Source organism: Lipophrys pholis, assembly GCF_963383615.2.
Source record: "Lipophrys pholis genome assembly, chromosome: 6".
Taxonomy (NCBI): domain Eukaryota; kingdom Metazoa; phylum Chordata; class Actinopteri; order Blenniiformes; family Blenniidae; genus Lipophrys; species Lipophrys pholis.
Window position 1 is genome coordinate 29,453,513 of NC_137629.1, and position 14,721 is coordinate 29,468,233.

General features: G+C 43.6%; 1 long non-coding RNA gene across 1 annotated transcript in view; it reads right to left on the reverse strand.

The window, feature by feature from the left end:
• LOC308111195 overlaps positions 1 to 14,721 on the reverse strand; it is an 80,519-nt gene that overhangs the window by 62,633 nt on the left and 3,165 nt on the right. Inside the window, exon 2 of the long non-coding RNA XR_013935433.1 lies at positions 10,833 to 10,891. This is a non-coding gene — a long non-coding RNA (uncharacterized lncRNA). The remainder of the gene's footprint in view (positions 1 to 10,832; positions 10,892 to 14,721) is intronic.

Consider the following 14,721-nt stretch of genomic DNA (forward strand, 5'->3'; position numbering starts at 1 on the left):
CCGCAGACAATCACACGTCACCTTGTGTCGCCACAAACAGCTCATCGACACACAAGGGAGGGGAGAGAAGGAGGGTCTAATTTAAAAGAAAAAGTCAGGTTGAATAGCTGACTTGCCAGTGCGTTCTTATCCTCTTAGCAATGTTCAATTAAGCAAAAGACATATTTCTTGTCATACTGTACATAGGAAAGGTTTAACATTTTTAGAAAAAATAAATCCTGAATATAAACGTACCATAAAATCATTACTGTCATGTTTGCACAACAGTCATAAAGTCAGAGCTCGGCGTCTACTGGAAACAAACTCTTAAAAAATACTTTTTTACAGCCTTTTAGTCTGGTGCGCTTTGTGTTCATGCAGGATTTTAATATTGACATTGGAAAAAAATGTAAGCAAAAGACATGCCGCAAAGCTGTTGTCACTTATATTACACCACAGAACATTCAAGCGTTTCCCAACAATGGTGTGAGCAGGTCTGAATGAAATGCAGTGCATGTGGGATTGTTGTGGTGTGATTTCTCAAAGTTGAGAACTCACCAAGAGCTTTTTTTTTTTTAATGTATGAGGAGTCAAAACAGCAGCAGGAAAGTGCCCAATGCATGCACGAATCGACCGTGTCAAAGAAGGGGAGGCAAGTTCTGGTGGTCTGGATGCCTTTGGTGCGGTTTGACTGAAGTCTGAGTACAGATTAGATTTTCTGGAAGCAGGTTGTAAATTTCTGATCAACGTGATATGCCAAATGTGAACACTCCTTTAAAAATCATCAATTCATATAGTTTAATTCCCCAAATCTGTAAATAACAGTGAACATTGTGCTCTTCGACTGGACCTTTTTTATTTTGTCAACAAGGCTTCAAAGTAGTTGGTGATGAGAGAGGATAAAATACAATAAAGAGAAAGATTCGGCCTTGTTTGTTGGGTGGGATTAAAGTGGGGTAAACATTTAAAGATCCACCAATTGTGAAAGCAGATCTAGTTTAAAGGAGTCAAAGATGAACTGCAACCATCTAAAGGGAGGATAGAGTGAGAGCAAAGCAAAGACCGTGCATATATGGCACCTTTGTCTGTTGACTCGCCATGTGTGTTGGATTTAATTAGCTGTAATCCAATTGAAGGCTATGGCTTCCTGTTAAGAGAGGTGCAAAGGGTCTAAATAAACAGCTTAATAGACTATTAAACACTAAAGATGCGGCGCGGAGCCTGCAAGAAGACGAACCCCTGACCTTCCGGACAAACTGAGAACCAATCCACTCGTCAGGCGAGACCTGACATCTAGAAGTTGCCTCATAATTGTGCTGGTTTGACTTTATCTGATCTATAGAAGAGTTGTTGCTGGTTATTGCTACTTATTATAGCATAGAAACAAGGAAGAGGGACACACAGTGAGAGGGAACTGAAAGGATAGAAAAATGAAAGTAAAAGGATGTGCAAGATCAAGAAAAAGGCTGTTTTGGATGAAAAAAAGAGAAAAGAAAAGGCTGTCGGTTCTTATCTCACTTTCATCGGATGTTACCCAGGGGTGTCATTAAGGTACGCTTTCAGAAAGAAAAAAAAAAAGTCATTTTCAAGAGAGATCAAAAAATGCGGCTAGCATGTGTTTCTAACTAGAACTCCATCACGTCCACAGAACATGGTGTTATTAGGTTATTATGATAGTGATCGCTTTCCCTCATGAAAGCCTCCGTTTCAAAACCGCCCATGAGCCAAAGGTGTCAGCTTGTGAAGGCTCTCTCTCCGACGCTCATCCAATCAGTCTCATATCATCATCCAAGCCTGCTATGCTGCAAATGAATGAAATTCAGTATATACATGATGTAGAACAATTGGTTTGAGGGGTACAACAGTTGGTTGATGCAGAAGGCATGGGCCTTTTTTTTTTTTTTTAAGGAATAAATAAAGCTGAGTGGTCAAAAAAGACTGATTGGAACATGGCTGAAAACCATGGCAACAGACTCCTTAGTAAACAGTTTATGGAAGCCCAGTAGGAAACCCGGCAGTTGGGTAAAGACAGCCTTGCGCTAATCAGTGCATACCAACACCTCCAGTGCCCAAACCTCCATGAATTTCTCTGGAACAGATGTGTCAGCCCTTACTAAGAGCGGCTGCAGTGTCTTAGCCAATCAAAACTGTATTCCCCTAAAGAGGATATCTGCATAAATTACCGAGCGAGGAGATCCATGCGCTTATTATTTAATGTATTCACTTATTCTGTCAGAACTGAAAGTTACGCTCCTTGGTGAGCTGAAACAAAGAGTAACTCCAAAGTGCATGCATGACAAGCTACGCCGTGTCTTTGTGTGCGGATGTTACCTCCGGAGGAAAAGGTCAAACTTTCAAAGAACTTTACTGCATGCACTGGCAAAAACTGATGAATTTTAACTCCATGATACAAGTTCGTGACCATCCTGCCTCGACAAAATAGCAGACACATCACAGGACATAATAATCCACGCACATGCATAGGCAGATGTGCACTCTAACACTTTTCCTTATAAAAAATGTCTTTGTACAGTCGGTCCTTCCCCCAAAAGAAACCATTGTGCATTTTTCATCCGAACAATTATCACAATAATCATTGAGTGGGTAAAATTTGAGAAGCTCAATAGTGAAGTATCACTTCAGAGGTCAAGGGGAATCCTGTTGTTGCGACTGCTCTGCACGGCGGCTTGTTGCCAAGTCGAGATGGTGAGGTGGCCGTGGCTGCAGTGGATGGATAAGGAGGAGGGGGTGAGGTATGGGGGGGCTGCCAGTGCAGATGCCCACAGACAGACCGCCTTGCCTGAGAGCTGCCGGATCCTCAGACAGCTCTCTCCATCACCCCATCCAATTCTCCCTCCCCTCCCGTTGCCATCTGTGAAGCGCACACACACACACACACACACACACACACACACACACACACACACACACACACACACACACACACACACACACGCACACACACACACACACACACACACACACACACACATATACAGAGACACGGCACCCACTAACTAAGAGGCAGAGGGACACTTAGCCACGTTAGCAGCCTTACTAAGACCGCTGTGCCGGGTAACTGCTGACACGCTTTAAAAAGCCTCAGAGAGAGTGAGAGTTGGTTAAGAAGGAGAGAGGGAGGTAAGCAGAGCTGCTGAGCCAGATGGTCGGTTTAAGCTTAGCTAAGCGCTGAAGGAGATTGAGATATCAGCCAGGTGAATTTTCCTCTCAATTTTTTTTTGACAGGTGGGCAGAGGAGAGCCGTCTGGGGTTGACAGTGCTGCCATGATTTCAATAAGCAGCTACCGTGTGGCATGTGCAGCCATGCTGATGGTGCGACTGTTTTTGTGCGTGAATATGTATGTGTGTCTGTTAATCTATTTCGACATGTCCATATGGGCAGTATGTGTGAGGGTACGGTCACATTTTGTTTATAGTTTACATTTCGTGTGTGTGTGTGTGTGTGTGTGTGTGTGTGTGTGTGTGTGTGTGTGTGTGTGTGTGTGTGTGTGTGTGTGTGTGTGTGTGTGTGTGTGTGCGTGTGTGTGTGTGTGTGTGTGTGTGTGTGTGCCACATGCATGGTGAGCTTCGATGGTTTAGCCCAGTACTCACATCAATTACAGTGGTGTTGACAAGTTTAATGACAGAGTTAGGACCTCTAATAGGCAAGGCTGTCACAAAGACGAGGAAGCTACCGCTTTCAGCACTCAACACGTCTCTTTTCTTCCCTCCTTTCTGTGTGCTATTCTTACTTTTCCTTCTTCTCTTTTCAAATGTTTCCTTATTGTTCCTTTTTATGTCCATTATCAGGTTAAAAAGCGATGGAAGGTGATGATGAGCTTCTCAGACGTTTATTGCCATGTTTTCTCTGTAACCATCCAGTTATTTTTCAGTTGTCACAATGAAGACAAACTTTTTTCTTTTTTCTTTTCAAGTCCTAATGTGGACGCGGCCTCGTAGACCAGAATGTTGGTGAAGAGACACTGATGTCACACTGAAATAAAGTCTTTTTGAAGAGTGAAACATACCCAAGGAATGAACGTATCAGGGGATGGTTTGGTGTGGAAGTGGTTGGCACTGTTCACTCACAGCAATAAAAGCGGTGTTTGATTCAGGGCTTTGTGGCATTTGCATCTTCTCTATGTGCCTTCATGAGCTTTTTCCAATAAATCAGTTTCCACTCAAAGTGGGAAGACATGACATTTAGAGTGGTGGTTTACTTTGCCTTCCATCCAATTTTAGCTGTGTTACAACCTATTATATTAAATTAACTATTACTGGATTTTGGACCTATATTGTCAATTCTAGCAGGCAAGAAAAACACTGGCAGTGCAATGTAGTGAAATGTGATTTAGATATCAGTGCATCTTTTCCCAGATTAAACCTTGAAAAATCTCTATTGTAAATTAGGTTGTAATTGAGTATTGGTATCACCAGGAATCCTTAATAAATTCAGACATTTTGATCAAAATAATATATGGAAGAGCAGTTCAAGCTCTCTAACAGTAGGCAGTTACCGCATTGATCTGAAACTCAAAAAGTCAAATCTGCCATTAATAATTAATGATTAGTCTGGGAGAGGCAAATGCATTTCGTGATCACTGCGGTGAATGGAGACCGTGCAGATTTGCACATAGAAGATAAAAGTGCTCTTGCATAGATGAGCTGTGTAGCTCCCCAATGGCGCACACGCAGACACACATTTCTGTGCACACAGTTGCATTGGCTCTAATCTGTAATGCATCCAATATGTGGAGCTATTGGCCAGCACTATGGGAGGCAAAGCTACATGGCACACATAAACCTGCACGCTAGCCTCCATACAGCTATCCAATCAGCATCTTGCCTGGCTCCTGTGCCAATGGGCCAATCAGATGGTCCAGATGCAGCCCACTCCCCAACCCCCAACCCCCCACAGCAACACACTCACACACACACACACACACACACACACACACACACACACACACACACACACACACACACACACACACACACACACACACACACATACATGTATCTGCAGCACACACACACGCAGACAAGCACGTGCACACACACACACACACACGCATTAATCCAGCTGTGATTCTTGGATGTAATCCAAGGTGTCTGTTTGGTGTGTAGTGCAAGGTTGCGTGTGTGTGTGTGTGTGTGTGTGTGTGTGTGTGTGTGTGTGTGTGTGTGTGTGTGTGTGTGTGTGTGTGTGTGTGTGTGTGTGTGTGTGTGTGTGTGTGTGTGTGTGTGTGTGTGTGTGCAAGGGAGAGATCATCTTCTCTTATAAAAAGAAAGTAGACTCATAACAGAGATCACTACCACCCAGTAACCACCCACACAAAGCTGATAGGAAATGACCACTGAAGGGAGGCTGGTCACTACACAACAGAGTGATAAAACAACAGAGATACATGTGAGAATAACAGAACGAGCGAGAGACAGGGGAAGAGTGGGTATGGGAGTGAGCGCTTCAGAAAAGCAGGCAGTCATTGAATCATTCGCACACACAATGCTTTGGCCCAGATCAACCGGAGAGATAAAGGAAGAGGATTATGCTCTGGCTGTAAGACTTAAAAGTATTCTGAGTCTCCTCTGACTCTCTGCCATTTCTACAAAGTCACCCTGGACAATGAAACTGTCTGTCAGCATAGTGATTAGAACAAAAAAAAAAAAAAAAAAGGAACACACGTACAATTGCAAAGTATGCCGTAGTGATGGAGAGGTCATTTAAACCCACCAAATTAAAGAAAAAGTTAAATAAAGTGAAGTACAGGCCGTGTGATGTGGTGCTGTTTCCACTGTGCACAAAGTGAATTGGACTATCTGGTGATTCAGAGAGCTGCTTTAATCCTATTTCAGGTAGCAGGTGTCAATCAGCAGATAAAGAAAGTCATTCAGTTATCAATTACCATCTGTAACAGAAAAGCTTCAGACACATAAGAGAGATATGTGTCCTATGATTTTTACACAAGGAAAAAAAATTACAAAACAACTATATCCATCCATCTTCTCCATTTCTGGGTCGCAGTCTGAGCACTGTCACCCAGACCACATTGCACCGATTAAGAACCTTTCCTGCAGGTGGTGAGCCCACGGGAAGGTGGCGCCCGGTGTGGGACATGAACCCACTAACTTGAGATAGCAAGTCTCATGCTCTACCAACTGAGCCAGCCGGGGGCCCAAACAACTATTTAATTTAATGATTTAATGTTCCCCTTTTAGTTAGAGAAACAGATATACTACTACTTCATAGTGTTATCAGAAAGATTTTGACTGGGACTGGATGATGGTGTAGTGGTTAGCACTCTCGCAGTTTTATTCTTTGGGTGGAGTTTGCATGTTTTCCCAGGACCAATACACTAGTACTATAGTTTCATCCCACATATAAAAGACATGGGTACTCGGAGAATCAGTGTCAATGTATGTGTGGTTTTCTGTCTCCCGGTGTTTGCTCTGTCCAGGGTGTACCTACTGACCCAGAGTTAGCTCAGATCAGCTCCAACAACAACTCCAAGTCCGATGATGAGTTATAGAAGACGTGAGGATTAGTTAGGGAGTTTCACCTCTTAGTAGAAACGTTATGAGTTCTAAAGGGTGGGTTGTAAAAAAGTATTTACAGATATGTTTTGACTGGACGCTGGACACTGACATTTTGGTAAAATTGTAATATTCTTTCTGTAGGCTTGCTGGGTGAATGTATGGCGAAAAATAATTAAATTATAAATGACTATTTTCCCCTTGGTTCAACAAAACATCTTGATATGAAATAGTGCTGAAAGCATAATGCCTGAACATTACATTTGCTTTCGATTACATTTGTTCAAAATTATTCAAGTAAAAATTCACCTAAAACCAACAGAGAGCTGTAAACATGCGCCATCGTTATAAAGTGAGTAGACAGTCTAATAGCTTTGGTGCATTAAAATAATTTAAGGGTGAAGGTTTGCATCTTTTCCAAGTCTTCCCTTCAGATGGCAGTAGGACTTACTGTGCTTTCATTTCCCTTAGTGGCTGGCTGACAGCGATGCTTCTTTCTGATGACTTTAAATAGCTTATTGATTTCAGTAAAAAAAGCAGGAATGAGCAGACTAGTTTTTTTTTCCCCCCTTGGCCACCTCGTTTTGTGTGTTTTTTTTCTGTCATGCCATTGGTATTATCAGGGTCAGCTTTATTGTGGTACAAAAAAAAATGTTGTTTACTCACTCTGGCTTCTGCTGAAAATAAAAAAGTGGAGGAAAAGCAAACACATAAAAACCCTTGGTGTGGTGAGTGTCTGCACTGTGTTAGCGCTTAAGAGCAGTCATGGAGAAACTTATCCAAATGGGTTAAATGCATAATGGGTTATAATCTTGTTGTGGACAACCTTTCCAGCCAACAACACGACTACCTCTAACAGTGACCTTGGCCTCAGCTGGCCCTTCCCCTGCCGCAGACCCCAGATGACAGGTTTATTGTCATAGTGCCTATAGACTTGTTGGATTAATTCAAACTTCAAATGTCAATTAAATGAGTGTTGCCCCTGTGATAAGAAGATCCCACTAATTGTCGCTCCCTCCTCCTCCTTCTTCCACTCTGCAAATTTTTTTGCCTCCATCCCCTCCTCCTTCTCCTCCTCCTGCCATTTTCCACATGGAGGAGCAGGGAATCGGGCTTTGTGCTGTTGGGCCCCATGCCCCATGTCAAAGATGGCTCCTCAGCCTCTTCCCCCGGCCACGCTCCTCCTCTGGGACTCTCAGATCCTGTTCCTCAACTCCAGCATGTAACAAAAAGATGGGCCTAAACCGTGTGTGTGTGTGTGTGTGTGTGTGTGTGTGTGTGTGTGTGTGTGTGTGTGTAGGGCACGTATAGATCACAGAAGCGTGAAGGAGTATATAGGGTTGAGTGGGTACGCATTTCATCCTGTTTGGAGTCGAACCACCAAGACCCGGGACAGGATGCTCGCAAATGTCCGGCATAACACTCGTGACACACAGTCCCACACGTGCACCCTGGCAGATAATTACCCCCAACAGCCTCTGGAGAGCAGAATGCCCATGCGGGCCCCATAACCGCTTTAGACAAGGGCCATGGCACACCCAAGAACCTCCTTCTTTGTCTATCTCCCAAACCATGTGTTTGTTTTACTTGACTCCGTGAACTTGATCTGTGGTTCTTTGCAGCATTATGTTGTGGTGCATCCCAATGGGGTTGGAATAAATTATACAAAATCCTGTGAGGAAACAACACTGAAAAAGATAAACTACCCATTTAAAATGTCATGGCTTACTATGTTTGTGATGTGGCCGCCCATAAATCTAACTTGAGGAAAATTATACACCTTCAGCTTGTATTTTCTTCAAAAACTGCAGAAAAATCCACATTTGACCAAAGTAATTATCACAACAGAATAGTAAAGTAGACTTTACATTAGTGTAAAAACATTCCAGCTTGGCTTCTTGAAATTGTCGTCATGATTTTACTGCATATTCTGTGAGTCATCCCTTTCATTTCCAACCTCAGTAGTTAGTGCAGGTGCTGGATGAATGCACTGAAGTAAAAACTGGTATATTTCCCGCGTGCACATCAATACACCCACACACATATGCCCTGCTCTGATCACTTTGACAAGTGTGTCATGTTTTCGCTGTCTGGGAACTCTACAATATTGAGACTTTGAAAACCCCCGAAGAGCAAGCAAGACATACAACTCTGCTTCAGTTTTTAGCAGAGCTCTAATCACCCCTCATCACAATTAAACACAGTGGACAGGAGCTCCAAACACAGGGTGACATCTTAAAACTGTGTGAATGGTCTCTCCGCCCAGCAGCCCCCACCCTGTCACCTAATGTTCAACACTAACCAACCATCACACAGACCTACATTCATAGGCCGAACCACAATAGAAAACACTGCAGCAGGCCAGTGTAGCCCAGACGGTTTCGTTTGCACTTTATCAGACCATACAAAACAGAAACGCCTCATTGAGCCACAATTTGCTGCTAGTTTCCTACAAGAAGCAAAACAAAGAACGGGGCGGCCTGGTCTTCCTTTTTGTGCCAAAGCAGCGGACCAGAGAGAGCACACACACAAACACACAGCCAGAGAAGGGGAAGTACAGGCAGGGAGGGAAACAAGTGGGAACATCAGAACAACGCACTCCAGAACACGTCTGTCGCATCCTTCAAAAGCTCAACACGAGTCAGCTGCTGAGCCGTGGAGCCGTTAACCGGCAGCTCAAATAGATTTAACAAACAGCATTGCACACCTGCATTGCAAAGTATGTCGATAGGAGTTTGTGAGTTGAAATGTAAGTTTTTCACCTTCAATAAATAACCACCACAACTTCAGTTTCTTACATCAACCTTGTCACAGCAGCCACAGTAGGGAACAATGGCTTGTCCTCACGACTGGGTCATGGACATGGCAGCGATTAAAAACCGCTTGGGGATAAAATACTTCTGTTGGGGCAGTCACTCTTCTTCTACCTCCCTCCCCTCTGCTTCCCCCGTCTTGGTCCCTTCTCTCTCGTTGACTCGCTCACTCTTCCTCTCTCGTTTTACTACCACGATAATTCCCGAGTGAGTAAGTGAGTGTGCTTTGTTTGCGTGAGCCGGTTGAGGCTGAAGTCCCGTTTGTGCATTTGTGTAGTCATGCGAAAGCGCGTGTGAATGAGTGTGTTGCCCATGGATGAGTGCTGTGGCTGTGTGTGTATGTGTGTGAGGGAGACAGAAGCCTGCAAAGCGAGAAGGGAGCTTACTTACAGTCAGGCTATCAGACGGACAAAAAGCCACAGTTAGGGAGTTCGGCTGTGTCTGGCCTAGCACATACAACAATTATCTTTGGAATGAGAGAAGTGCAAATGACCGAATAATGTCTGAAGGATAAAGAGCTGCACATAAAACAGCCTAAATAAACAAAAGCAAAGGGCTGCTATACAATGCATACACAAGACCAGATTCATTAGCATGCGAACGAGATCAAAATGCTTTCTCAAGTTCAGTCCATCATCCTTTTCAAAGACTTTCTTATCACAGCACAGCAAAGTGCAACCCCCCCCCCCCCCCCCCCCCCCACACACACACACACACACACAACACACACAGACACACAAACCCCCGCACGCACCATATCACCCCACTACCCCACAACCCCTCCACCCCTCCAAGCACCTCCAACATTACAGTGCAATTTGAAACTGAGAAGAACAACCCCTCTGGCAGAGTAAATTACATTGCCATGGCAACATGGAGAAGTTGAACTCCTGACAGGGTGAAGGTGCGGATGATGTGCAGATTGTGCCTCGTGTTTGAGTTATAACGGCGCCGCCCTTCTCCACCTAACCCCACCCTGACTGAGCCCTGCTCTCCTTCAGCTGGCAGCTGGCGGTCCCAGTACAGGACGGGTGTGTGTGTGTGTGTTGTTTTGTCTGCCTGTGTGTAGATGAATAAATGATGAGAGTTCTGGACCTTTGGGACAGGACTAAGCTGCTGGTCTGGCCCCACCAAAGCTCCTCCGTCCTGCCAGTGGGGCAAAGAGGGTCTGGGGTGATCGTTAATTGAAAGTGGCATGGTGATCTGATGACACTGCGGGGATACTTTGGTTTGTCACAACGCGTAAAGGCCCTCACATTTCAAGGGTGGCTGCCTTCAAGTGGGAGTTAATCAATGCACAACTTAACGCAGACCACTCTGGACAGAGCACAGTTGCTGGTCTCTGGGTAACCGAGGTTAAGATCAGTGAGATGCTCCAGGAAGACGCTCACTTCCCCTCCCGCCTTTGAAGTGATTATGACACAGAAACTGTACCGATATATTATGTCAACACAGCCATCCAGAACAGACAGAGCACTAGACGAGCTCATGATTTTAGTATCTTACCTCAGCCGTAACTGGATAGCAGACAGCATCCCTTTAAGCAGACAGCCGTGATAGAGAGCCTGTAAAAGTGGAGATAAAAATGCATAAGCTCGGAGCATCAATCATGGTCAGAAAATAGTGATTCCATACGCAATCGATTTCCGTGCTTTCTTCACTCCCTACGGCACATATGATACTATTTCCCAACTATTTTCTTCACAGTTATGAAAACATTCGATATGGGGCACTGAAAGATAGAAGAAGAAAAAAAGATGTGTATGTCTGGGTAAATTTGACTGTGCCAATGTTTCATATGTTCTCCTTAATTAATTTTTTTTGTTTAATGCAGAAAGCTTTAGACACAATGCAGTTCTCATGTCTGAATCCAGTCTGTGCCCTCTCTTTTTTTCGCCTACTTTTTTCTCACACGCATGCACATTAACAGCCACCCTTCACTGTGCGCTACACTTACTTGTAAAGTTGTGATTTACACTTGTGTACTAAAAACAGCTTGAGACAAACAAACACATTAAAATCACAAATGCTGAGGTCTTTCGTGTGTGGTTGGGCTAATTTATTGAGGCATCCTAAATGCAACAGTGAGACAAACACTCATTAAAAGCTTGCCCACCAAAAAGCCATTTTTTCACATAATAAACTTTAGTGCCAAAGTGAAATTTGAGCATTACCTTCAGATAACCCTCTGTCATTAATAACTTATGTCACATGTATGCTCCAGGACCACCTTCAATGTTTCTCTAAGTGGAATTAAGATCTTTAGAAAGCAATTTACTTTGTAAACACACCATGCAAATCTTGTTTGCCGTGTTGGGGTTCTGAAAGCACAGCGGTTGGTTTCAGAACTAAAGATGGAGATCTTGTGTGTCTTCGAGCCACAACACACATGCATAAACACGCAAACAGCTTTCAGACCTGCACCCACTGCTTGTGTCACCCATGCACGCACATCCCCGTGCCCACCGCCTCCCCGGGGAGATTTCCCACCTCCCGACCTTCTCCGACTGGGGGGTCAAAGGGAATTTAACACGAGGGTCCCACATTCCTCCAAGGTGATAATTGCTGTAGCTGCTGGCAGGGGGCCATCAGGCGCAGGGTAAACAAGCAGTGACTCTAAGCACCCCCGTTCCCACCCTGCTAAACAGTATGCGTGACTGTGACCTGAGTAAATTATGCCATCAAGTCTAGCGTGACAGCATGTCACCCATCGCAGTGCAGCGGGTCCGTTTGGTGTCTCAACACCCAGGTGTTTCAGTTCGCTATAACTAAACCATCACCGGGACGAGCCACTTCACACATGCTGTCAACTAAAAGCCACAGGCTGAAGCCATATTAAACACATGAGCAGAGAACCCACAACAAAAAAATGTGCGCAGTATAATCACACCTCGTCCTCTCGATGGAGGGCAAAGCAATAAGCGGGGGCCCTCTTGTCAACAATAAACTAAACTAATTAAAACCACAAAATCACACTAGAAGGGTAAAAAAAGAAATGACAAAGCTGTTTGCCTGCTTTACTATAAAAAAAAAAAATTCAAAACAAGCAATAGATTGATTGGGGGAAAATAACAGAAATAAACAAATGTGGTCATTGCAGAGAATCCTAGCACAGCTCATTTCTCTGTGGTTCAGATCTCGGAAAAAAAACAACAAAACAATTAAAAACACATCATTCAGTCATAACATTGCAATGGGTTTCATCTGACATTGTTACACTGAAAATTGTCACTGCAGTTTGAGTGTTTTAAACCAAACGTTCTGCCGCCTGCTGATGTAAATACTCGCTTGTGCAGCAACTGTGTGCAATAGTCCCTAATAAAATAAATATTACCAGTGTCCTAGGGATTTTGAAATATACTTCAGCTTTTCATTTAAGTACAACTATGATTTGTCTTTAAAGATTAATTATGAAGATGCCTTCAGGTCAGAGTTAGGGTGGACAATTTGAAATATTTTTTTAACAATTGAAAGTGTGGTCTTCAAAATCACATACATTATGACCAACGTAAAACAGTGAGGAGAAGTTAAATTACATTTACAGTGTATTACTATAACGAAAATGCTGCTTTTTGTTTTGTGACCACTATAGTCATAGTGTTCATAAAAAGTATGGAAAAGGAGAAAATTGTCTCAAATGAAAACAAAACTCTGCAACAAAACATTATTTTGCTTGTAAATGACACTCATCAGAGAAATAATATTGTAAGGAGAATTTTTTGTCACACTGTCAAGCGCAGACAATGAAGATGCTTGGAGGGTGGTTCCAAATAAAAGCAATGCCAAATTTATTTTTTGGTATTTGCTTGAAGCACTGATAAAAAAGAGAAGGGGGGGGGGGGGGGGTGCAGTGTACAATTGTATCAATTGTAGAGACATATAATAAAAAAAAAGCAAATGTGATACAATAGCCACTGTAGTATAATTTTTTTTCACCGACTGTTGTTATGAGGAATAATAGAGGTATTTACACAAACAACAAAGCTGTGTTTGCTTCTGTGCTGCAGTCATGACTGATTTATAATACTTAAAAAAATATATAAAAAATAAGACGCATCACAGCAAATGTTGATGATTTTAATCTTCATCTTACACCCAAGTCCAAAATGTGACTTTTAACTGTTTGATAAACACAAGCCTTGTTCTCTGCCCACATGTGGTTTCCCCCAACCACACACTAAGGCTTGGGGAGGTTATAAAAGCCAAAGGGGTGATTAAAAAGGAGGAATAATGGCCTCCACAAAACGAGGAATGCATTTAACTACTACAACGGCTCCAAAATTGTTCAAAATCAGACCGCCATTAATATCAGGGATTATTCTGCTGCTACCAAACTGGAGACTATGCAGGGAGTTTACCATTAATTTCAAAGGAACTGGCCCAGGGAAAACCCGGAGAGCATAGGCAGGATGTACTGTAGGTTTATGATTTATGTCAGGCGATGACCCGGGAGGATTTAGGGTGGGTATACCTGGAGCTGTGCTGACCTACCCACCAGTTCTACATTGTTGGAGTTTGTTGGGTCCTTCTAAATCCTGGATTAGAAAACTCAAATATATAAACACCTTCACCTCTCCTCTCTTTCTCACATATGGACACACCAAGAAGAGGGAGAGGTTGAAAGAGCTACAATTGCCTGCTGCCTGCCTGCTAAGCGTGCCCAAACCCAAAACCCCATCACTTTCCTCATTACTGGAGCTTCATGGCTTTTTAGGGCTCTGTGCTTTATCTGGGATTTCACATTTCCCAGCCTGCCACTTGACATGGCTCACCCAGCTGCCAGCAATCAAGTAGCAGAGGGCAGCAGTTGGGCTGGCTGAGTCTTCAGGCTGCACCTTGATTTGAGAATTGCACATCACAGCCACTGGCCCTGCTAAGCTTCGGTAATTACAGGCCACACATCCCACCGTGCCTCCAAACCCATTCCTACCCCACATCATACACTGACCTGGCATAATGGGTGAAGTAGAAGGGGGGCACATAGAGAGAGATAGCGATAGTCATGGGTCAGAGGTGGATTCTGGGGATGTGGATCTGTGACTCAAGAGGTATTACATGTGTGGCAGAGCTGGAGAAAGAAGTGACGGCAACTTCTGCTGAGCATCTGTGCTGTCAATCTTTGATCAATGCGTATAAAACATACTCTCCCATGTTTATGCATGTCTTTGTTTGAGCTTGCTTGCACCTACAGTGCACACATTGTATGTGTGTGTGCCTAATTGAGAGGTAAGCAAAAAAACTTGCCTTTAAAGTTGCCAATAAATATCCTGCCAGTAATGTTAAACACCTGCCCATAAAGCCCAGAGGAATGCTAAATGAAACCAAGTTGCACAGCCTGTCTCCTGTCTGGGGTCTCAAGTCAAGACAGCAGGATTTGTAATGGCTGTAACCAGGA